General features: G+C 44.9%; 1 long non-coding RNA gene across 1 annotated transcript in view; it reads left to right on the top strand.

Annotated features, from left to right (window-relative positions):
• The first annotated feature begins 380 nt into the window (after positions 1-380).
• Positions 381-26,878, top strand: part of LOC130361703 (uncharacterized) — a 69,440-nt gene continuing 42,942 nt past the window's right edge. The window contains exon 1 of the long non-coding RNA XR_008891120.1: positions 381-444. This is a non-coding gene — a long non-coding RNA (uncharacterized LOC130361703). The remainder of the gene's footprint in view (positions 445-26,878) is intronic.

Raw genomic sequence — 26,878 nt, 5'->3', positions numbered from 1 at the left:
TTTTATTTAAGATGCCATTGCACTGAACCTAAAAGAAAATGAAAGGCAAGAAGGTTTTGTGGGAAATGTTGTGGGGGGGGGGTTGCAGACATATCTGCTGTCTCTGTGTTTTTCTTTTACTATTTTGACCTGCAAGTAGATCTTTCCTGTTTTGTTTCCTTACTCTTTCCATTGCTTTTCATAATACCTGTTTAGGATAACCCCTTTTTAGTAACCGCTCTTTTAATTCTTTAGCTTGCTTTTGATAGTCGCTTTCCCTGCTGTTAATTCTTTTTAATCTTAAAAATTGTCCATACAGGACTGCTCGCTTGACGGGCTCGGGGTGATAGCTTTCGAAGTGAGGCGGTCGGCTTTCCAAAGCCTATTGTGACCGCTTTGCCTTCTTCTAGCACTACGAGCACGTCAAGGAACTCTAGCTCATCTGGACCTATCTTAGAAGTAAAGGTGAGGTTTATATTATTAGTGTTGTTAAGTGGAGTCACAGAATCATTAAATAAAAATAAAAACACAGAGGCAGCAGATATGTCAGAAGTTCTGCCACCCTCCACAACATTTCCCACAAAACCCTCTTGCCTTTCATTTTCTTTTAGGTTCAGTGCAATGGCATCTAAAAATAAAAAATGTTTTGATAATTTTTTTTTTAATTTGGAATGACCCTGATCTTTCCGAAATCGCTAGCAATAGACCGATGATTAGTTAAATTTTTTTTGAAAACTTGAGAGATGTACTAGTGAGTAGCACCTTAAAAGAGAAGAAAGGCAATAGAGAAGAAAAGAACTGGATCAAAAGATCCCTCACCCCTGCTATGTACAAGTGCGGCTCTTGCAACTGGTGTCCCTATGTTCATGTAAATAGTAACATATCCTTAGGTTGTGTACAGATTAGATTTAATGACCTCATATGTTGCAGGACATCGTATGTAGTGTACGCGATTTTTTGCAGCTGTATGCGATTCTATATAGGATGCACAATACGCCCACTACATACGAGATTTAGAGAATATATTTATTCCTTAAAAACACAAAAGGGTTCTCCCCGCCTTATTAATCATGTTATTGGAGAACATAGAGGAGATGCAAAAGTCCAAAAATTTCTGGGTATCGAAAGAAGACACTCCTTAGACGGGAAGCGAAGTGGATTCTTCGCACAAACGCACAGGGTCATTTAGGTCTGAATGACCTATTAGCTATCACGCACAAAATAGCTATCACGCACCTGTCCTGATCAGGCGCCCCATTGCCTGTGTTGTCTATATGCACCGAAGAATAAAGAAGCCGGTTGGTGTTTACAGTTTACCATTTGTGCCCCCCGTCATTTCTCTTCATTTGTTGTGAAAATCGGGATGAAAGTCATTGTTCATTGAAAAAGAGATGGATTGCGCCTTCATCCCAGTTTTTCCTTGGTCCTGGTTACCTACATCTCCTCAACTCAAGATCAGCTTGGATTATCCATGTTACCGGTTCATGGGCGGCTGCTCCACGTGATTATATAAAACGCTGGCGGTAGTTGTGTATCCTACACAACTAAAAAAGGTGAGCACCCACTCACCTTATGCACAGTATCCTATCACTTATACCTGTTATGACATACTGTCCCATGGGAAGCTCTGTTCTGTATTTTCTCGGCACTAGATTTACACTTACAATATTGTCTTTGGTAGAGTACAGGCAATCCCCAGTAATCATAGTGTGTGTGTGTGTGTGTGTGTGTGTATAGCATAAAACCAGAGAGGAAAGGGTTACAGAGCAGGGCTGCCAGGCTTGCTCCCCATAGCAGTGAGTCAGGAGAGTGAGGAAGGGAGAGGAGTCATCACAGTGCAGACAAGAGAGGGACATGCACCCTCCAAGATGGAAAATACATTGAGCAGCTGTAATATGCAATTTTTTTTTAGTGAAATATCGGTGATAGAGACATAAAGAGTACATGTACATGATCAGGGTGAGGTACTGAGTAACATATAACAGTTTTTTGTTGTTGTTGGATCTGACAGGTACGCTTTAACTTTGTGTAAGAATGACTGCATTATCTAAAAGGCATAGAGCACAATGGCTTGCTACATTAATGCCAAATTGCAACAAACACTTGTTTAACAATTGCTACATAGTAATACTATTTGTCTCTTGATCCTGTATCGCAGTATAACTCTGCAGATGCCATACAGCAGTGGTCTCCAAACTGTGCACCACAGCTGTTGCAAACCTACAACTCCTATGTCCGAGTATGCTGGCAGTTGTAGGTTTGCAACAGCTAAAAGTCCTCAGTTTAGAGGCTATTGCCAAACAGGGTACTGTAGGACCCTCACCCTTAGTGTACATCTATATTCAGATTTTGCTGCAAATCTGCATATATTGCTTTTTTTTTTTTTTGCTGACTATGTTACTTTTTGCTGGATTTTGCTGTGGATTGGTTGATGATTTCACCTTTGTACATTAAAGGGGTTGTCCAGGAAAAGAAAAACAGCACTACCCCTGTCCTCTGATTGTGTGTTGTATTGCAGCTTACTTTCACTAAAGCAGTGGTTCTTAACCTTGTTGGAGGTACTGAACCCCACCAGTTTCAAATGCGCATTCACCGAACCCTTCTTAATTGGAAAAATAAAATATGATTTTTTCAAATTCAAAACATAGGAGGTATATATTTAAGTATATATATTTTTTTTAGGTGCACAAAATGAACAAAACCATTAAGAACAAAGAACAAAACCATGAAAACATGATTTTCAAACAAAAACAAAAACATAATGAATATTTACTGCAAATCAGTGTGACTTCTGCTGTTGTCTTTCAGAGACCAGTTCAGAAATGCGCGGCTTTACCTTGGCAAGTGTCACTCATGTCATTTTCGCAACCATGGCAGTGTTCCCCCACATTAGGCAGGCAGTGTTCCCCCACATTAGGCAGGCAGTGTTCCCCCACATTAGGCAGGCAATGTTCCCCCACATTAGGCAGGCAGTGTTCCCCCACATTAGGCAGGCAATGTTCCCCCACATTAGGCAGGCAGTGTTCCCCCCATTAGGCAGGCAGTGTTCCCCCACATTAGGCAGGCAATGTTACCCCACATTAGGCAGGCAGTGTTCCCCCACATTAGGCAGGCAGTGTTCCCCCACATTAGGCAGGCAGTGTTCCCCCACATTAGGCAGGCAGTGTTCCCCCACATTAGGCAGGCAGTGTTCCCCCACATTATGTAGGCCAGTGTTTCCCCACATTATGTAGGCCAGTGGTCTTCAACCTGGGGACCTCCAGATGTTGCAAAACTACAACTCCCAGCATGGCCGGACAGCCAACGGCAGTCCAGGCATGCTGGGAGTTGTAGTTTTGCAACATCTGGAGGTCCACAGGTTGAAGACCACTGATGTAGGCAGTGTTCCCCCACAGACATACAGCCTCCAGCCATATACAGTGTATGGCTGGAGGCTGTATGCCTGTGTACTGCCCACTTCAGTGCTCCGACCTCCGCTCCGGCTATAGCAGTAGGTCTCGGGACCGGTGGTCGGAGCACCGTAGATGACGTGCCGCTGGTCACTTACCAAGCTGGCCAGTGCGCGTCTTCCTCCTTCTCTATCCTCCGGTCCTTGGGGCCTTCGTTCCCATGGGCGCACGCACGGGACGTCAGTGACGTCCCAGCATGCGCTATGTCCCGGCGGCCCTGCGTTTTTAAACTTAACGCAGGGGGAATTGCCCCCTCGCTACAGGACGGGCAAACACTGGCTCTGCTCGGGGCCCCAAGCAATTGCTTGGTTTGCCTGCCCTGTTGCGTCCTCCCCCGCCGAACCCCTGGGACTGACTCACCAAACCCAGGTTAAGAACCACTGCACTAAAGTAAATGAAAGCAACTTGCATTGCTGCTTTTGGAAGAAATTAGCTCTGTTTTTCTATTCCTGGACAAACTCCTTTAAACACATAAAATATGCAGTGACCATCTTCACCGCCGCTCAATTACTGAGCATGTGGATTACATTTGTAAAGTGTCATAAAACCTGTACAGACCTGTTAAAACCTGTACAGAGGAAAAGTTGCTGAGTTGCCCATAGCAACCAATCAGATCACTTCTTTCATTATTTCAAAGGCCGTTTCAAAAATGAAAGAAGCGATCTGATTGGTTGCTATGGGCAACTCAGCAACTTTTCCTCTGTACAGGTTTTGATAAATCTCCCCCATATTGTACTGTGATCCACTGTGGATTTTACCTGCCAAATAATCTGCTGTTAAAACCCTCAGCAAATCCACTTTGTATGAATTTAGCCTGAAGCCGCTTACACCAGTGTATTATACATCAATATTTCATCAGTTTTTTGAGGACTGTAATACGGAGTTAATCTATGGGGAAATTTGCACTGGCATACCAAATATTTATTTTAAAAAGGCAGTATGCTCTACTTTTATTTGTTTTGGAAAAGGAAAATGCCCATTAAAGTCTACAGAGAGAGCGATTGGAATATGGATGCATCAGTATTTGTTCCGCATTTGATCCACATTGTATTAGTAAGGCTAGGTTCACACTGCGGAATCTCCGGGCAGAAAATTTCCACCTGGAGATTCCGAGTGCGGCCAGCGCTGACTGAATCAGTCGGCGCTAGGAATGTGCGGACACTGCAGTCTCCAATAGACTGCAATGTGTTCCACGAGTATTTCTGCCTGAAGAAAGAGCAACGCCATTCTTCAGGTGGAAATTTCCAAGCGGATTTTCCGTTCACAAATTCCGCTTCACAAATTCCGAAGTGAGAATTTGTGAACGGAAACCCATTCACTATACAGTACATTTTAGCAAGCGGAATTTTTGCCTGTAATTTCAAAGGCCCCTTTCACACTACGGAATCTCCGCTCGCTGAATTCCGCGAGCAGAGATTCCGCCTGGCGGCTGCCGCTGGGCTAACTTCGCGCTAGGGCCACGGGGCACTGAGCCGTCACCATTGACATGTTCTTTCTTTGCGCGGAACAATTTCAGCGGTGGAATTGTCCGCCACAGAAATTCCGCAGTATGAACGGGTCTCACGGAGACCCATTCACACTAATGTTAAGTTCACACTGCAGAATTCTGCTCGAGGAGTTCCGCTCATGGAATTCTGCGAGAATTCCGTAGTGTGAACATAGCCTAAGGGTCTATTCACATGGCAGAATTTCCGCTTGAGGAATTCCGCCTCAAATTAAAGCCCATAGACTTCTATGGGATTCCGCTCTCCCATTCACACTTCTGAACATCCTCTTCTGGAAATTCAGAAGTCTGAATGGGAGTGCGAAATCCCATAGAGGTCTATGGGCTTTAATTTGAGGTGAAATTCTGCAAGTGGAATTCTGCAAGCGGAAATTCTGCCGAGCTAATAGACCCTAAGGCTAGGTTCAGACTACGGAATCTCCAGATAAACAATTTCTGTCTAGAGATTCCGAGTGCGGCCAGCGCCGTCTAAATCAGTCGGCTCTAGGACCGCACGGACATTGCTGTCCCCAATAGACTGCAATCTGTTCCGCAAGTACATCCGCCTGAAGAATGAGCACCACCATTCTCCAGGCGGAAATTTTCAAGCAAATTTTCCGTTCACAAATTCTGTTTAAAAAATTACGAAGTGTGAATTGGAAAACGGATAACCCATTGACTCGCATATACATTTTAGTAAGCAGAATTTCTGTCTGCAATATCAAAGCGGAATTGCAGGCAGAAATTCCGTAGTGTGAACCTAGCCTAAGTCATCGATATTTCCTCTATTTTAAAGGGAACCAATCATCAGATTTTACCCTATATAACGCTTGGTTTAGTGTTATATAGGGTAAAATCTTTATTTTCACCATTCCCGGGGGACGCTCTTGCCCCCAGGGATGGGGAAGATATGAAGTTATAAACTAGTCACCGCCGTAAGTAGTCACCTGGGCGGGGAGCTCTTCTCATCTACTCCCGTTCTTCGGCCGGCAGCGACGCCCCCTCCGCTTGATTGACCGCGTCCGCTTGATTGGGCCGCGTCATCACTCTGCTCCGTCTGTTCAGTGAGCGGAACAATGACGTGGCCCATCAATCAAGCGGAGGGGGCGTCGCTCCCGTCCGAAGAACGGGAGTAGATGAGAAGAGCTCCCCGCCCAGGTGACTACTTACGGCGGCGGCGGTGACTAGTTTACAACTTCATATCTTCACCATCCCTTTGCCAAGCGTTATATAGGGTAAAATCTGATGATTGGTTCCCTTTAAATGTGGTTTTCAAAATGTACTTTCATTTCGTGTCTAGAAGACAACCCCTCAGTATTTACTGTACCGAAATACGGATACAATACTGAAGCCATATGTGGTGTCCCAGGACCGCATCATATACGGTACCTATGTATGTTTGGGTCCCCATAGCCAGAGTCCCTAGGACGTAGGGATCCCTGTCACTTATTTAATCCCTAGTCGCCTCTATTCTAGTGTATAAATCCCTAAGTTATTCAAAGGTTAATGTAAATAGAATAACATATGTAAATAAATGGTTAATTACCTGTGCCATAGCGTTGCAGAACCTGCGGGTCATGTGACTAGGTGAACTCTATGGTATTGAGCTTAAGGACCTTTGGAGGCCCTGTGATGTAAGCAATCCCATTACACCATGTAATGGTGAATGGCAGATGTTCGGACCAATCAGATTTGCCCCACCCCCTGCCCATATAAGGGCGCGGCGGCCATCTTCTCTCTCTCTTGTTCCTGGGTTGCTAAACTAGCAACAGCTCTCTTGTTCCTGGGCAAGCAAGCAAGCAAGACCTGCGCAGCAGCTAACGCAGTGAGTTAGGCCTGAGCCTTGCGGCGACGGCTGAACAATCTAATTATAGAGTGTATCAATCCGCAGACACTCTGCAGCATCACCGGACCTAATAATTCCCCTAAATCCGGACGGATCTGCAAATCTCTCCCTAAATTCAGAGACTGTACATCTAGCTCAAGGTCCGCTACAACTGCCAGTCACTAAGCAACCTAAGGACTGTTTATATGAGACTGTTACTGTGCCGTGGTTATTGCAAGCACTTCAGTAAAAAGTTCTTCAAGTTCAAGTTCAATCTCTTTATGGACCTTCAGTTATTTTATGCACCTATCGTTACTGGGAAGGGCGGCGATAGGCCGGAACATTGATTCAGCATACCAGCCCTCAGCCTGGCGTCATGAACTCTAGGGTTAACATTAACCCCTTCTATACCTATACCATACCACCACTACCATACACCCCCCCCCAAGGGCTACCACACATACTAATGACATACTAATGCCAGTTTGTCTGCAATATGGACGTATATCAGTATACTCATGAAACAGCCATCTAAACCAGTGTTTCCCAACCAAGGTGCCTTTAGATGTTGCAAAACTTCAACTCCCAGCATGCCTGGACAGCCTTTGGCTGTCCAGACATGCTGGGAGTTGTAGTTTTGCAACACCTGGAGGCACCTTGGTTGGGAAACACTTAGATTCTAAGCCATTCTACACAGCAGACCTGTGCGGCTCCTTGCTTAACCCACGTCAGGACAATAACAGCAAAGGAGCTGGGGGCAAATTCTTTAGTGATTACTGCTAGAATGGGAAAACTGCTGAGATACGTTGAAGACGGTTCACCTGTGAGGACTCACACTGCAGAATGACACTTGGTATTTTAAGCCTCAAGCCAAAAAGTGCTGTATGTTTTTTATGTAATTAATGTAACCTGAATTTGAACTTTAAGAATATATTGAGAAGATGGAGCTTTACTAGGGACTAAGTTCTGCCTCCTTATATGTTAAACGGAAATCTGATCCCTTTGATGGGTTGCCGCTTATAAACCACACATTTCTGTATAAAAACTACTAAGCAAATAAGTAAAAATGTTAAGAAAGACAATAAATGTGGTGCTCACAGGTGAGGTTTTCTATGGGGATTTGCTTCTACTGCACAGTTCCTGACACGGACAGAGGTGGCAGCAGAGAGCACTGTGGTCAGACTGGAAAGAACTACACTTCCTCTGGAGCATACAGCAGCTGATGAGTACAGGAAGGGTTAACCCCTTAAGGACCTGGGCTTTTTCCGTTTTTTCATTTTCAATTTTTCCTCTTTAACTTTAAAAAATCATAACTCTTAAAAATTTTCACCTAAAATTCTATATGATGGCTTATTTTTTGCGTCACTAATTCTACTTTGTAATGACATTAGTCATTTTACCCAAAAATCTACGGTGAAACGGGAAAAAAAATCAATGTGCGACAAAATTGATGAAAAAACACTATTTTGTAAGTTTTGGGGGCTTCCGTTTTTACGCAGTACATTTTTCAGCAAAAATGATACCTTATCTTTATTCTGTAGGTCCATACGGTTAAAATGATACCCTACTTGTATAGGTTTGATTTTGTCGCACTTCAGAAAAAAATCATGAATACATGCAGGAAAATTTATACGTTTAAAATGGTCATCTTCTGACCCCTATAACTTTTTTATTTTTCTGTGTTCAGGGTGCTACGAGGGCTCATTTTTTGCGCCGTCATCTGAAGTTTTTAGCAGTACCATTTTTGTTCTGATCAGACTTTTTGATAAATTTTTTTGCGCATACGCCATTGAACGTGCGGTTAAAAAAAGCAGTATATTTTTATAATTCGGACATTTCTGCACGCGGCAATACCACATATGTTTATTTTTATTATTATTTACATAATGTTTTTTTTATTCTTGGAAATGCCGGGTGATTCAAACTTTTATTAGGGGAAGGGATAATTGAAAGGGTTAATGATTTTTTTTACACTTTTCTTATGCAATATTATAGCTCCTATAGGGGGCTATAACATTGCATTAACTGATCTTTTACACTGATTGATCCATCTCCATAGGAATGGACATTTATTTTCCACCGGTGTACCCCTTTAAGCGGATTAAGCTGTCACAAAATTAGATTGTCATAATATTGTCACAAAATTAGATTTCTCACAGAATTGTATGCCATGTCACAAAATAACAGTCTGGGTATAAAAAACTGTACAGCAATAGTAATATGTGTCTCAAAATGTAAATTTGTGTCAGCAAGGCCTAAGGCCTCTTTCACATCATGAAAGGAGCATCGGATCTTGAAATATGGCAGAGGTGAAATTTTCCCTAAGGATATGTCTCCCCTTTACCCTGTTCCAAAATCCAATGATCTGTTTGATAAATAAACTATATAGACAGGAGTAACAAAGTCCTAAATGCAATGTGCAAAGAGCCTCACAGCAATTTATTTTGCATGATTTCAACCCCTTAAAGGGGTACTCCCGGTGGTTAAGATTTTTGGCTATATTCCATCTTCTTTTAATGTTCGTGTTTTTTGCAATTGACATGTATTATATGTTTGTGTAGCATGTGTCTTTTTTTCTTACTTGTTTGTGGGCCAGGAAGTTCTGTAGGTCTGTGTTGGATCTCTTATTGTTGTCAACAACATCTGCCATGTTAGGATTAGGCTGTGGACAACATGTCAGGGCTTTTTTTTCTCTGTTCTTTCAGAACTGCATTAGAGAAATAAGCCATGCCCCCTTATCTCCCCCTCCCGGAGGATGCAGGTGTGCATGAGAGAAAGAAGCTTGAGCAGGGGGAGAGAGAGGACATACACAGCTCCTCATCTCCCCTCCCCCTGCTCTGTCTTCTGAGGACGCAGGTCTGCACTGAAAGAAGACAGAGAAGATAAGAGTGTTATCTGAAGAGGAGGATAACAAAGTGCACGGGATGGGGATGTATAGACTGCATGGGAATAAATCTCAGGCTGGGGATGATTTCTATATGAAGGGGGGGGGGGGACTCCTGAATGACACATGCTGGGAGTTGTAGTCCCTGTTATGTGTGTATTCTAGTGTTTACAAACCAGTGTGCCTCCAGCTGTTGCAAAACCACAACTCCCAGGATGCCCTGACAGCCTTTGGGCATGCTGGGAGTGGTAGTTTTGAAACAGCTGGAGGCACACTGGTTGGGAAACACTGCCCTAGCCTATTCAGCATACACATCATGTAACCCCAGTGTTTCCAAACCAGTGTGCCTCCAGCTGTTGTAAAACTATAACTCCCAGCATGACCTGATAGCCTTTGGGCATGCTGTGAGTTATAGTTTTGCAACAGCTGGAGGCACACTGATTTGGAAACACTGGCCTAGCCTATTCAGTATATTACAAACAAAGTGCGTTGTTTTCTCTCCAGGCTATCCCAACCAGGGCTGATTATATTAGTGCACTGTGTATAAGGGGGCCGACCCGGGAAAATAGTAGGGTGGGTAAAGGGCGGAACAAACAAACAAAAAAAAAGGAGCCGCCCCAAACCAGCAAGGCCTGTACAGGAAACCAGCAAGGCATGCACAGAAACAGGAAATAGAAGCAAAGATAGGAAAACAAAGTGGGGGATAAAAAGACAACAAAGAACAGAAATAGAGTAGGCTAAACAACAAGAATAGAAATGAAACAAAACAAATAGGGTAAGTCAAAAACGGAAAAACACATTGACCACCGGAGTACCCCTTTAAGTACACAGCCCATTTTGCCTTAAAGGGGTACTCCACTGCTCAGCATTTGGAACAAACTGCTCCGAACACTGGAGCCAGCGCCGGGAGCTCGTGACATCATAGCCCCGCCCCTTCATGATGTCACACTCTGCCCCCTCAATGCAAGTCTATGGGAGGGGGCGTGTCAGCCCCCTTCAATAGACTTGCATTGAAGGGGCGGGGTGTGAAATCATGAGGGGGTTGGGCTATGATGTCACGAGCTCCCGGTGCCAGCTCCAGAGTTTGGAACAGTTTGTTCCAAACGCTGAGCAGAGGAGTACCCCTTTAAGGATACAGCTGGCTTCATTTTAGCTTTTTCCTCCTCACCTTCTAAGCACATTAACTCTTTTATTTTTCCCTAGCTGTGTGTATGTGCATACCTATCAGCAATACCTGGTGTAGTTTAAACAGGATGGACAATATACAGTGTAAACATTATAACACAATATTAAATATGAGAAGCACTAATGAAACATGGCATGGATCCCATAGAAAACCAGTTGGGAATTCTATATAGTTAAAATCAAGGCGGACACCAAAAAGTTATAAAGTGGCTCTGTACAGGTGCTCATCCAACAGAAAAACATGGGTTGAAATAATAATAGATTTCCTCACCCTGGTTAAGTATAAGGGGGGTACAGGTCAGTATGAAAAATATTTGAGACAAAATAGATGGTTATAAATGTATGTGAAGGGAAGTGGTACTTGTTATAAATCTAAATGGAAACATGAGTCAATAAAGGAATCAGCACATGACAAGTACGTAATAAAAAACAGTATGACAAAGATATGAAGCTGGTAAACATAAAAAGTACCTATAATGTTGTGGGCCTGTGGGAAACTGATGTGAGTGAGGTGACCTGGATAAGAGGAGTATAGTAATAGTCAGTACAAGAGAATAATGGAAGAACCTTAGACCATGTTGTTGACATAATGAACTGGAGGATGAAAGCTAGGGACATGTGGGAGATTAGAGTATAAAAGTGCAATAGTAAATTGGTATACAACATGAACACTTAATCCCCAGAGATGAGACGTGGGATTGGGGTACTGGGGATAGTAGAAAGAATAATCGGAGAAGCCTGACTGAATGAGGTGTTGTGACACTGTATGGCATCCATGGGGGAGATTTATCAAAACCTGTGCAGAGGAAAACTTGCCCAGTTGCCCATAGCAACCAATCAGCTTGTTTCTTTCATTTTTAGGAAGGCCTGTGAAAAATGAAACAATCAAGCTGATTGGTTACTATGGGCAACTGGACAACTTTTCCTCTGCACAAGTTTTTATAAATCTCCCCCCATATTACCAGTGAAAGCCCTGGGAGAAATATTTCCTTGTGATTGTTTAGGACATGTAAAAAGTATGAAAATGCTTTAAAATCACAAAAACACATACGCGATCAGGCATAAATAAACTGACAAATACATATTCAGTGGTAGAATATCTTATATATTATCTCCAAATGGTTTCATTGAGTGTGTACCCAATATGCTTCTCTTCCTTTCTGTCTCTAAAGCCTTTTACAGTGAGTATGTTGCTCACGTATATCCGAGTGAGTATGTTGCTCCCATAGACAATGAAGGGAATGCATGCTGTCAGAACCTATAGAGTTAAAAGTTTCTGACAGGTTCTTTGTTGTTTTTTGTTGCTGGGTTACGCCCGGCTCTCTGGACTGGTCAGCTGACCTTGATTGGAGCACCTGTTCTGGCTCCATATAAGCTGGCAGTCTACTCCCAGTCAGTGCTTGCTATGTAGCTCAGTTTGTAGTCTAGCTAGCTGTCTTCTGTATTTGTTATATCTGGCTTTTTGAACCTTTGGCTCCTCTCTCTGACTATTCTCTCTGGTATTAGTGATTTTGTACTGTGACCTCTCTTGGCTTCAGATGCGGATAGTTGACATTGGACTTATTGTGTGAGTGTTGATTCTTTCTTTGTTAGTATGTCTGCATCCTACTGTCCCCTGACTTGAGTCTGTGTTATTATAGTTTATTATTTTGACAAAAATGCCCCTCACGTACATAGGAAGGGACTGTCTTTGTGGTTATGGACCTGTCGTTTAGGGCAGGTACGTAAGTAGGTAGGGACAGGGGAGTGGACGAGTGTAGTGTGCACCCCTTACATGCCCATTCCTGACACATGCTGACCGTCCATAGCTCCATTCAGAGCTAGAGAACGCGAGGGGTCCTGTAGATAGGTGATACTTTGTTTTTGGTGTTGAAATTCTTTCTTTAGGACCTTCTACCATTTTTTGTGCTGAAATTTCTCTCGTTAGTACCTGCTACCATTTTTGCACACATTACAGCACAGCTGTTACTTAAAAATAATTTAGTGGTGACTATGTGATTTATGTGCTCTCACTGCTGCTATGGAGCCATCTCCATGTTTCACAGATATTTCTCATTCTCTCCATTTCAGGGGAAAGGACCAGAGCTGTGCTGTTTGCCAGTAGTACCCACACACAGTTACTTCCTCCACAGTTGTCTGGGAAAAAAATGGCAGATGTTCACTAGAGAGAAGAGTCCTGTACAGTTTCTTACCAACCGAAAAAGGAATAGGACCAACCAGTACGGGGCTCTATTGTCTAAGGGCCTCATGGTCTGCCACTTTGGTATATACGCACTTGCTCACCACAAGCAAAACACTTCATTCCTGCTGTGTTTTATTTATTGTCTTAGTGTTTTGCGGATAATGACCAAATTCTGAGAAAATTCCATTGTTGAAGTTACTGACCAGTACATAGCGTACTGAACAACAGAAGGAGTGTATTGCAATCATCATGTACTAAACATCTGCAGCTCGAGTAAATATTTTATAAGGAGGCAAAAACACACTGCATAGTAATGCATTGTCAGCCTTATAAGTATTTTCTGAGTCAGCTAATATTAGTGAATGGTTTGGCACTTTAGCGTAAATTTTCAAAATATCTTTAATGCCATGCGATAAGCCTATTAAAAGTCATAGAATTATTATACATTTAGCTAGAGCTTTCATAACTTTGATTAAAGTTACAAAATAATTTTACCAGTAGTGCGTGTGTGATACCATATGTAAGGAACATGATATCCCCTTGCCAGGAACCCCATAGTACTTATACGGAAAGAACTGTTTCATTCTTGGGTTTTCTCAATATTCCAACTTATTACCTATCCACAGGATAGCTGATAAGTGTTTAATAAATGGGTATCCACCCACTGGGATCTCAACTGATCTTGCAAGCCCAAGTGCCTTGCTTGAACAGAGTAGCAGTTGAATATGCATACCTGTGTTCTATTTAAGATCTATGGGACTGCTGAAGATACTAAGTACAGTACCATGCTGCCTAGGCAATGAATAAGGTGGTGGTGCTCATATCTGACCACCACTTCTTTCATTTAGGGCTGCTGTTCTCATGATGATAATGATTTGTGATAAGCTGTAATCTTGGGATAACCCATTTATGCATTGTGACAAATGTTCCACTGGCTGCAGGAAACTACAACACACTCCCACTCACTTAAATAAAGCTGTGTTCTAGTTCCGTACAAATTGGGTAGCCAGAAGTACTGCTGTGCAGAAATAGTAAAGGTACCACCATGCTGTACTGGTATGATTCCAGAGGTCAGATTTTACTGATCATAACTTAATGGCATCCTAGATGCGAATATGCCTTAAAGGGGTTATGTGACATTTTGAAAAAAAATCCTATTCTGCTGGGAGTGGAAAAAGAATAGAAAAAAAAAAAACCTATACTTACCTAGTCCTGGTCCACTGCAGTCTTCTTCCTGTTTCTATGTCATTATCTGCAACAAGTACTCATCAGAAGATTGGAGGACCTTCTGGAGTCTTGTCACGATGCCGGCTGGCAGGAGGTGGATCCTCTGTGCCAGAGAGGGATTGGCGTGGACCGTGCTAGTGGACCGGTTCTAAGTCACTACTGGTTTTCACCAGAGCCCGCCGCAAAGCGGGATGGTCTTGCTGCGGCGGTAGTGACCAGGTCGTATCCACTAGCAACGGCTCAACCTCTCTGGCTGCTGAAGATAGGCGCGGTACAAGGGAGTAGACAGAAGCAAAGTCGGACGTAGCAGAAGGTCGGGGCAGGCAGCAAGGATCGTAGTCAGGGGCAACGGCAGGAGGTCTGGAACACAGGCTAGGAACACACAAGGAAACGCTTTCACTGGCACGATGGCAACAAGATCCGGCAAGGAAGTGCAGGGGAAGTGAGGTGATATAGGGAAGTGCACAGGTGATCAGACTAATTGGAACCACTGCGCCAATCAGCGGCGCAGTGGCCCTTTAAATCGCAAAGACCCGGCGCGCGCGCGCCCTAAGGAGCGGGGCCGCGCGCGCCGGGACAGGACCGACGGAGAGCGAGTCAGGTACGGGAGTCGGGGTGCGCATCGCGAGCGGGCGCTACCCGCATCGCGAATCGCATCCCGGCTGGAGGCGGTATCGCAGCGCCCCGGGTCAGTGGATCTGACCGGAGCGCTGCAGTGAGGAGAGTGTAGCGAGCGCTCCGGGGAGGAGCGGGGACCCGGAGCGCTCGGCGTAACAAGTCTAACATGAACTGCAGGGGACAAGCGGGGGATTGGAGCTAGGTAAGATTTTTCTTCTATATTTTTCCAGCCCTAGCAGGATATTAATTTGTGCAACATGCTGGATAATAATAAAAGAAAGGATTGTCCAGCGCTAGGCTTGCAGGTAAAAGCTTGCTTTTATTTGGATAATCCAACAGAAGTCATTTGACAGAGGACAATGTCCTCTGTCAAATGACTTCTGTTGGATTATCCAAATAAAAGCAAGCTTTTACCTGCAAGCCTAGCGCTGGACAATCCTTTCTTTTATTGTTGTATAAGGCTGAGGGTGGGACTGGCGTGTCCTTGCACAGGTGTTCCAGAGGCTGATCGGGGTAGAGAGCGGTACACTAAATTGCTACCATGCTGGATAATACATACACAATAACTCAGGGCATAAAAGCCCATTGCAAAAAAAGCCCCTTAAAGCAACGCCCCTAAAACATAACTTTTATTGGTGTTACTGAATTTAAATATTGCAACCAAAGTTGAAAATTAAGTATCAATGCACCAAAACACTAATAGGGCATGGGATGACAATGCATTCCCTATCTGACACTCATATGTAGTAACTTGGAGTCTGCCATGCATGTGCCCATAGCAACGGAGGAGTGGAGCATCGAAGAGGAGGATGCGCGCCTGCCAGCATGGTCAGTCACCAGCACGAGCTGGCACCACATCATGTTCAGTGTTCCGACCAACCCTCTTCCGGTCCCGGGACCTACTGCAATTGTCTATAGGCCATAGCAGTAGATCCTGACCCTGGACCGGAGGAGCGGTGGTCGGAACACTGAAGTGGGGCAGTACACAGGCATACAGCCTCCAGCCATACACTATATATGGCTGAAGGCTGTATGTCTGTGGGGGAACTTTACTGCACCTAATGTGGGGGAAATGTACTGCACCTAATGTGGGGGAACTATACTGCACCTAATGTGGAGGAACTATCCTGCACCTAATGCGGGGGAACTATACTGCACCTAATGTGGGGGAACTATACTGCACCTAATGTGGGGAACTGTACTGCACCTAATTTGGGGGAACTATACTGCCAACCTAATGTGGGAGAACTATACTGCCAGCCTAATGTGGGGGAACTGTACTGCACCTAATGTGGTTGAACTGTACTGCACCTAATGTGGGGCACTATACTGCACCAGTACAGTTCCCCCACATTAGGTGCAGTACAGTTCCCCCACATTAGGTGGCACCGCTTGCTGCAGCAAGTGCATCCCGCTTTGTGGCGGGCTCTGGTGAAAACCAGTGGCACCTTAGACTCCGCTCCCTGGTGCAGTCAGGGTCATCTGCAGCACAGGTCCAGCGGATCCACCAATACTAGCGTTCCTGTCTACAGAAACGTGAGTGTTACAGTAAGATCCGGCCATGGATCCAGCTGAGGCACCTCTGCCAGACATCTCGGACCTTCCCACCGTTGTGATGCATCAGTCTCAGAAGTTGGCCTGACAAGCGCAGCAACTTACACAATTGTCTGCTATGATGCAACAACTTCTGGCCATGCAGCAACAGAAGCAGCAGCCGCAACCTGCTCCAGTGTCTCCATCTGTTTCAGCGTCTTCTGGGTTCAAGTTACGTTTGCCTCTACCCTCCAAGTATGATGGTGATCCTAAGCTGTGTCGAGGCTTCGTTACACAGTGCTCCATGCACCTGGAGCTCATGTCGGACCAATTTCCTATGGAATGAGCTAATGTGGCCTTTGTGGTCAGTCTGCTATCTGGAAAAGCCTGGGCTACTCCTCTTTGGGACCGCGGTGACCTGGTTACCTCAAACTTGACAGCGTTTTTGGCCAAATTTTGCAGTGTCTTTGAGGAACCTGCACATGCTTCTTCTGCCGAGATGGCTCTACTTAATCTCAGCCAGGAGAGCTCCTCCATTGGTGACTACGCGGTTCATTTCCGCACTCTGGCCTCAGAACTGGCATGGAATGATGAGGCCTTGTGTGCTACCTTCAAAAAAGGACTGTCTAGCAAGGTAAAAGATGCCCTGAACATGATCCACCATCTTCCTTGTCTGAACTTATCTACTTGGCTACACGTATAGATGTGCATTTTGCTGAAAGACAGGAGGAACTTCATTTAAGAGAGAATCTGCCCATACAAGGCAATATCCTGGACTAGCACCTGTGTTCCAACATCCTCCTCTACACTCCCTTGAGCCTCTTGCAAGTGGATCGTTCTCGCTTGACACAACAGGAGAGATCACATCTGTTGGAGCCGTTACCGTTCTAACTCAGAGTAATGCCAAGGGCAAGAGTGTAACTTGCGGATTCTTCTCCAAGACCTTCTCTCCTGCTGTGAGGAATTACTCCATTGGAGATCGTGAACTCCTCGCTATCAAGCTTGCTTTGGAGGAATGGCGTCATTTACTGGAAGGATCTTCCCATCCGGTCAGCATCTACTATGACCATAAGAATCTTCTTTACCTTCAGTCTGCTCAGTGATTGAGCCCTTGCCAGGCAAGGTGGTCTCTGTTCTTTTATAGGTTCAACTTCTTCATTTACTTTGCTCCAGCAGACAAGAAGATCAGGGCAGATGCCCTCTCCAGGTCCTCTGACGTCATTGGTTTGGACTTCACGCCTAGGCATATTATTCCTCCTGATTGTTTGATTTCTGACGCTCCTGCTGAAATTCTGCAAGCTCCTCCTGGAAAATCCTTTGTGCCCACCAGATTGAGATCCAAGGTACTAAAATGGGGTAATTCTTCATTGAATGCAGGTCATCCTTGATACGTAAAACTCTACTTCTAATCTCTTGGCATTACTGGTGGCCCCATCTTGAACGCGATGTTTCAGATTTTGTCCGTTCCTGCGATACTTGTGCCCATGACAAAACTCTTCGGCAGAGACCTACTGGACTCTTTCAGCCTTTACCCATTCCGGAGACTCCCTGGTCCCATATTGCTATGGATTTTATCATTGATCTGCCACCTTCTTGTAATAACACTGTCATTTGGGTCATTGTAGATTGGTTTTCCAAGATGGCTCATTTCATTCCCCTACCTGGTCTTCCTTCTGCCACACAGCTGGCAAAGTACTTCTTGCTGCATATCTTTCGTCTACATGGTCTTCCTCAGCATATCGTTTCGGATCGTGGAGTGCAGTTTGTCTCTAAGTTATGTCGAGCCCTTTGTACCCGTCTGGACATCAATCTCAGTCCAACAGTCAGGTGGAGAGGGTTAATCAAATTCTTGAGACTTATCTTCGTCATTTTGTTTCAGCTCGCCAAGACGATTGGGTCGACCTTCTACACTGGGCTGAATTCTCATATAATCATAAGGATTCCGAGTCCACGAGATCGTCCCCCTTCTTTGTTGTCTACGGACTTGTTGCGGTTCTAAAGGTGATAATCCTGTCCGCAGCTCCACTTATTGTGGACAATCCTGCATGCTACACCAATTGTGATTTTAGAATTAGAGTAAAACAAACATGCCCCTCCCCCGACCATGTGCTCTCTTTGTTGGAGTCAAAATGGCACCAACTATATGAAAACGGAAGCAGGAAGTTCAGGCTAAATTTATAGGTCCTAAATATGTTTGTAAAACACCCAGAAACACTGATTAAGTTTTGTACAACTATGAAATAATTGTACAAGGTATTTTGGCAGAAATGTCTTGTACCGGCAGTGTATACCACCAAATTAACTATCACTCGGTAACCAGCAAAGTTAATAACATTTAATAAAAACATTAATTAGCTAAACCAAATAAGACATACATACAAGGATTAATACAATAGTACATACTCTATGTTTAGCAAACTAGCAGGAATCTACGCAAGTGATACGTGAATATTTAGTGTAGAAATGATACAACCAATATACTTATCCATCCCAGGCTAAGGAGCAGGATGCTCCTCTCTCAACGAAATTCCCAAGCAAAAGAGGCCCAAAGGCTATGTGGTTTCCTGTGATATCCCCTAATGCCCCACCCCTTTGGCCTACTCTCCTCACATAACCTGGAAAAACAGGTTCTTTAGCCCCGCCCACTGTGGCTGTGGCTAAACCAAGCTAAAACCGTGGGGGCAGGGAAATGTATACTGCATGGAAACAATGGATGTAAAAACACATAATTTCAGTGTCCATAACATTCCACCTCTTGAAAAAAATAAATCAAAGTGGTTAGTTAGTTTCTTCCTAATTAGTTTTCCCCACAAATTTGGGGAGGTTCCTGTAAATGTCAACCCTAAACTAACAAATGAATTGTCATTTTTACAAGTAAGCCTATGGTATGGCCCTAGTGGGCAGAAAGAAAGTTTAGTCAGTATCTTACGTACCTCCATTTTTCTCCAAAAGACAAAACAAGTGAACACTATTTACATGCAAAAGGAAGGTAGCCCTTGTTCACTCTTTAGTCTCCCTTCCCCCGTTTGACCAACAGGGGGCATGGGATCCTCCACCTGTATATACGGTTTCTGTAAGAATATTGCTACCTGTGCACACAACTCCTTGAACACGTATTTTGTAATGTCATCTTTCATAGGATTAAACAGATGAGGTTTATATGGGAAGCTGAGAGATTTCTCTGGAAACTGTTGTTTGGAGGAAGAAAGTATATTTCCCTTCCCAGTCTGTTTGGATTTACCTGGTTCTCTCTGCTTCATGTTTCCAGTAGAATAACAACTTGTGGAGATATGGCCACTAAAACCACATGTAGTACATTTAGCTGAACAGTGTTTCATTTTGTTACCATGTGCCTTACAATATCTAGCGATATGGCCTGAACCACCACATGCAAAACAAGACTTTACCCTTTTAGCCGTATTTACTATCTGGGTCTCATTTTTCATAGCTGATCTATACCGCTTCACTGCCAGAGACACACTTCTAACAACTCTTAAACCTCTCCAATTTGCTTTGTATTTCCCCTTATTATTATTCAATTTCTGTTTATTACACAATTGAGAACCAACACTGGGAACTTCTACAATCTCACTCTCTAGCGCCCCATTATTTGCACTTGAAACACAGACCTTTTCAGAGGGCAAATCTGCTGTGAAATGTGGCTGTGAATTGTGGGAAGAGGCCACACCAGACACCATTTTGGGGAACTCGCTTTTACCAATCTCATTCCTCAACTCCTGGATTTCAGCATAAGACTGAGACAATTTTTCATCAGTATCTATACATTGGCTCTCCCATTCCAGTAACTCTGATTCCAACATGCAAATCTGCTTATCTTTATCACAAATCACCTGTGTTTTTGTCTGCAACTCTTTCTCAAGTTCCTCATTTCTCTGCACCTCACATTTTAGGGCATGTAACAAAGTCCAGCCCACTTCAGCCGCAGCTCGGCTCTCATTTTTGGGATAAACCCCTAAATCAAGCTTCAGAGCCATACCGCCTATCTCATCCCCCATCTCTGGGTAAACCGGTGCACCATAGCGCACAAGCTCTTCTGCTACAACACTCCATTTTCCCATAGTGGTAGCCCAATGTGGTACAGCCCCAAATTTGGGCCTTCTATCCTCCATCAATGCACAAAACTTCTTCCTAAGGAAACTCATTCTGAACAACAGCAGATGGCAGGACAATCACACGTGTTTGCAGTAAGCCTTATTGTACCACTAACACATACAGGCTACACTGGGGGTATCTCGCACAAGTGTGTATGCCCTCTCACTAGTGAAGCACTGAAAATATATATTGTAGAGTTACAGCTCACACAACTAAAGGTACAGTCACAATATAAAAACACATGTACAACAGGAGACTTTCAATATGCTTTACAGTCTGTGTGTAATAACTATCATGTATGCAATAAAACCATCCATTACCTAGAAAAGCAATGCTATTAATTACCAGTGACAAATCACTAAATAACTATCATGTATGCAATAAAAGTTACCCTTAAATAAGGAACACAAAGCAAAAGTCTATGAGAATCCTGTATAACTAGTACAGTGCTACACGTGATAACCACATCTAAACAGATTAACCTATTGTATCATACAACAAAATCTGTAAGGGCTTCCTCCTGTCTAAGGCAATAATCCTTAGGTCACAGTTTAAGAATAAGTCTCTTGTAGACTAACTCAATTACACTGGGAACATATACTAATGTAATCAAAAAGATACACCAAATTAGAAAAGTAATTAAACTATTATTGTCAACTTGGTTATTAACTGCCAATACTCAATTTCCGGCAAAATCCTGCCGACTACGCCATTTGTTGTGGTTCTAAAGGTGATAATCCTGTCTGCAGCTCCACTTATTGTGGACAATCCTGTCGACTACGCCATTTGTTGTGGTTCTAAAGGTGATAATCCTGTCTGCAGCTCCACTTATTGTGGACAATCCTGCATGCTACACCAATTGTGATTTTAGAATTAGAGTAAAACAAACATGCCCCTCCCCCGACCATGTGCTCTCTTTGTTGGAGTCAAAATGGCACCAACTATATGAAAACGGAAGCAGGAAGTTCAGGCTAAATTTATAGGTCCTAAATATGTTTGTAAAACACCCAGAAACACTGATTAAGTTTTGTACAACTATGAAATAATTGTACAAGGTATTTTGGCAGAAATGTCTTGTACCGGCAGTGTATACCACCAAATTAACTATCACTCGGTAACCAGCAAAGTTAATAACATTTAATAAAAACATTAATTAGCTAAACCAAATAAGACATACATACAAGGATTAATACAATAGTACATACTCTATGTTTAGCAAACTAGCAGGAATCTACGCAAGTGATACGTGAATATTTAGTGTAGAAATGATACAACCAATATACTTATCCATCCCAGGCTAAAGAGCAGGATGCTCCTCTCTCAACGAAATTCCCAAGCAAAAGAGGACCGAAGGCTATGTGGTTTCCTGTGATATCCCCTAATGTCCCACCCCTTTGGCCTACTCTCCTCACATAACCTGGAAAAACAGGTTCTTTAGCCCCGCCCACTGTGGCTGTGGCTAAACCAAGCTAAAACCGTGGGGGCAGGGAAATGTATACTGCATGGAAACAATGGATGTAAAAACACATAATTTCAGTGTCCATAACAGGACTCCATCTCCGTTACCCCTCTTCCTCTCCCAGTTTCCTCTGGTGTGCCTGCTGTTCATGACCTGGTCCGTGACTTCTCCACCATCTGGCAACAAACGCAGGCAGATAAAAGTTGAAGACCACCTCCGCCCTTCTCTCCTGGTGACATGGTGTGGCTTTCCTCCAAATACATTCGCTTCAAGATCCCCTGCTACAAGCTTGGTCCTCGCTACCTTGGTCCCTTTCAAGTTCTGCAAAAAATGAATCCTGCCTCTTACAAACTCTGCCTGCCTGCTACCTTACTTATTCAGAATTCTTTCCACGTCTATCTTCTCAAGCCTCTTGTCATAAACCGCTTTTCTCAAAAGAATCTTGTCCCCCACACCTGTCTCCGGCTCTTCTGATATCTTCAAGGTTAAAGAGATTCTTGCCACAAAAACCGTGAGAGGTAAACTATTTTTACTGGTGGACTGGGAAGGTTATGGTCCTGAGGATAGATCTTGGGAGCCAGAGGAGAATATTCTGGACTGTGACCTTCTCAAGAGTTTTCTGAACTGTAAAAAGAGGGGGAGACCAAAGGGGGAGGGGGGGAGTGTTACTGTTACATTCAGCGCTCTGGCCGCACACACTGGCCGTGAGCGCATGGCCCCATCAGACTCCGTCACCTCTGGTGGGGACATGCCCGCATACAAATTCCAGCCCGTCACTTACCTGGTGCTTCTCCTGCTTCTCTGCTCTGGCACATGTGTACCCGTCCCCTAGGGCGCGCGCGTCAGTATGCCCAATAATTTAGTGCACACCTGTGGCTGTTATAAGTTCCTCCACCTCCCACACTTCCCTGCCGGATCTATGTTGCCCCAGTGCCTAAGAGAAAGTGGACCTGTTAGTTGTCTTTCCGTTTTCCTGACCCTTAGCTCCGTGACCTGACCTTGCTACTTTGCCGTGGTAAGGTGGAGATCGTCATTGACTGGCCTACCCCACGCACAGTAAAAGATGTCTGGAGCTTCCAAGGATTTGCCAGCTACTACCAACGCTTCATTCCCCACTTCTCCCAGATTGCAGAACCCCTCAGCTCTCTTATGGGGGCACAGCAAAGGAGAACTACAGTGGCAAACTACCCGTGGAGTGGGCTAAGGAGCAACAGGCAGGCATATCCAAACTACACTCAGCCATTCCAGCTGCATACTGATGCCAGCTTCGAGGGTCTGGGAGCTGCCCTATCCCAAGTCCAGGAAGGGCAAGAGCGAGTGATAGCCTATGCCAGTCGTAATCTGAGAGGAGTGGAGAAGAATTATGCCAATTACAGCTCTTTCAAGCTAGAACTCCTTGCCCTCGTATGGGCCATGACTGAGAAGTTTAAGGACTACTTGGCTGCCACGCCATTCACTATCTACATGGCCCACCTGAACACTGCCAAACTGGGTGCCATTGAGCAGTGTTGGATTTCAAGATTGGCCAATTACAACTTGACCATCAAGTACAGAAGCGGCAAGTCAAATGTCAACGCCGATGTACTATCTAGAATGGCCCCGGCGAAGAGCCACCTGTCGAAGACGAGTGAGAAGACGTGGAGATGCCCCCATTCTACCAGAGGTTCATGAGTTGGAATACTGCGACCACCCTTGAAGAGGGTGAACCCAGGTCCGAGAAGGTCCAGGAAGACCTATACACCTGAAAGACTCTACAAGACGAAAGTCGAGTCATGGGGGATCTGTTGGATTATCTTCTGATGAAAAGGGTACCAACCCATCTACACCGGACCCAGTGTGACTATGAGTTGAAACGTCTGTGGCAACAGAGGAAGCGACTGTTTGTACACAAAGGATTGTTGTACCGAAACACTTTAGATCCTGTTTCTGGTGATCAACTTCATCAGGTTCTGGTTCCCCGATGAGATGCGGTCCTCAACGCATACAATAATCAATCGGGGCACTTTGGAGTACACAAGACCGAGGCTACTATCAGACAGAGGTTTTACTGGATTGGGATGCGGAGCGACAACGAGAAGTGGTGTAGTGAGTGTGTCATCTGCAACGTCACCAAGAATGGGTGCAAAGATGCCAGAATGCCCCTCCATTCCATCCAGAGTGAAAGGCCTAACCAGTTGGTCTTGCTAGACCATGTTAAGTTGTCTCCTACCCGGTCTGGGTACTCTTATGCTCTCCCCATGGTGGATCACTACTCCAAGTGGGTTGTTGTCGTGCCAGTTAAAGACTTCACAGTCAAAACCACGGCCCAGATGTTCTACTCCCATTGGGTGCAAAACCTTGGGTGTCCGGCGTCTGTCCTAATGGACCAAGGAACGGCCTTCAAGGCCCAACTCTTCCAGGAGCTGTGTCAATTCCATGCCTGCAAGAAACTCCAAACTACTGCTTATCACCCTCAAGGGAACGGGCTCTGTGAGCGCATCAATCAAGTCTTCATCCACATGCTGCGAGCAGCGTCTGTGTCCAAGCATGAAGAGTGGCCCCGAATTTCTAGAAATCTATAATAACACAATCCACTATTCTACTGGATACACTCCGTTCTACTTGATGATGGGTCGACATGGTCAGCTGCCAAAGGACATTTGGATTCCAAGCTCCTTTCAACAACTCTTCTCAAGCTTCTATGGAGTGGGTCTCCGACCACCAAAGAATGTTCCAGGAAGCAAAAGAGATTGTCAGCCTTCAGTTAGGTGACAAGGTCTTGCTATGGAAGTTCCCAAGGATACACAAACTGGTCTCCATCTGGGAAACAGAGCCCTACACAGGGACGGCTGTACCCTTCCCAGAATCAGATGTGTATGCAATTCAGAAACCAAGGTACGAGCCACAAGTTGTCCTCCATAATTAGATAAATTTGTGTGGCAAAGAAGACCTGCCTTAACCTCCTCCACCAACTGCCAGACCTCCGAGGGAGTACGTACCCGGAGAGGGGATCCACCCATCCATGGATGTCCCCATGTTCTCTCCCAGGCAACCTGCAATCCTCGGTATCATGCCATCTCCGGGTGCCGCTGCAACTAACTCTAGTTACCTCATCAGCTCAAGTCCTCTCACCATTGGCACCAGTCTACACTCCAGTATCCAGGTCTCCAGTATCTGGGGAGAAGTGTGCAATGCCAATTGACCCCAGTAGCCAAGGCATGGGGAAGAAAGCCTACAGCAACCCAATCTGCCCGAGTTATGTCTAATAATGTATAAAGTGTTGTTATGCATAGTCAAATGTCATAATATGCATTGTCAAATGTCATAAAATGTATAGTCATAATCCATAAGTCGTGTTATTCTATAGTCATAGGTATGTTGTTATTATTATACATAATCCTTGTTCCCCAGTAAACCTTATTCTCCATTATACAAGTCTACCAGAGGCTGAATGCACATTGATACAGAGACTCTATTGTGTTTATCAGTTCTTGTTGACGAAAACAGCCTGGAAATGGACGTTGGATGCTCAAGGACTGCATGTTGCCCCACGGCCATTTTGCTCCTCAAAGCTTTCCAGGACAGACGTTGAGGACGACTAATTAAGTAGGGGGGTTTGTGATGTCCCGGTATGGGATATGCATCCCACATTCCTATCAGCTTGAGTCCCTGCACGTCCCAGGGCTCACCTGCAGTGTACTCCCGTAATGTAATTAGTTGTACATTGATTGTAAAGGACCTTTGATATGGTCACATAGTTGTTAATCACATGATAATGGTTGTCACATGTTAAAGTCACATGTATTGTTACCCAAAGAGCACCAGGTGACCAGATGACCCGCAGCTAGCCTATGGGCTCCTTCCTCAGCCCCTCTTTATAAGAAGGGAAGTGTTCCGCCGAGCGCTCCGGGTCCCTGCTCCTCCCCAGAGCGCTCACGGCGTCTCTCTCCCTGCAGCGCCCCGGTCAGACCCGCTGACCAGGAGCGCTGCACTGACATTGCCGGCGGGGATGCGATTCGCATAGCGGGACGCGCCCGCTCGCGAATCGCATCCCAAGTCACTTACCCGTCCCGGTCCCCGGCTGTCATGTGCTGGCGCGCGCGGCTCCGCTCTCTAGGGCACGTGCGCGCCAGCTCTCTGAGACTTAAAGGGCCAGTGCACCAATGATTGGTGCCTGGCCCAATTAGCTTAATTAGCTTCCACCTGCTCCCTGGCTATATCACATCACTTCCCCTGCACTCCCTTGCCGGATCTTGTTGCCTTGTGCCAGTGAAAGCGTTTAGTGTTGTCCAAGCCTGTGTTACCTGATCTCCTGCTATCCATATTGACTACGAACCTTGCCGCCTGCCCCGACCTTCTGCTACGTCTGACCTTGCCTCTGCCTAGTCCTTCTGTCTCACGCCTTCTCAGCAGTCAGCGAGGTTGTGCCGTTGCTAGTGGATACGACCTGGTTGCTACTGCCGCAGCAAGACCATCCCGCTTTGCGGCGGGCTCTGGTGAACACCAGTAGCCTCTTAGAACCGGTCCACCAGCACGGTCCATGCCAATCCCTCGCTGACACAGTGGATCCACAACCTGTAAGCCGAATCGTGACAGGAAGGTACTACAGTCTTGCTCTTACCACACACTTTCTGCTGAGGTCAAGTCCAGTCCAGACGTCTCAGAGCCAGTGTCCAGCACATCTGGAGTCATCTCTGTCTGCAGTCACTATCTTCAGTCAAGTCAAGTCTAATATAGTCAGGCTGTGCTAAAGTCTGTCAAAGTCACTGCAAGTCCCAGCAAGCTGCGAGGTCCCCTGTGTTACTGGTCATCTCTCTGGGATCCTGACCTAGCTGTAAAGACTTACCATCTGTCTACCTCAGTAAAGCTACCGTTAATCCTGACCTGGCCTTGGACTCTTATTTGCCCTGCCTAACTAGGACTAGCGGTGCTACCGTTCGGGTGGTTCTCGGTTAAAACCAC

Source organism: Hyla sarda, chromosome 3 (genome assembly GCF_029499605.1).
Source record: "Hyla sarda isolate aHylSar1 chromosome 3, aHylSar1.hap1, whole genome shotgun sequence".
Classification (NCBI taxonomy): domain Eukaryota; kingdom Metazoa; phylum Chordata; class Amphibia; order Anura; family Hylidae; genus Hyla; species Hyla sarda.
Note: the sequence above shows the minus strand (reverse complement) of the source record. Positions and strands in the feature narration are given on the sequence as shown.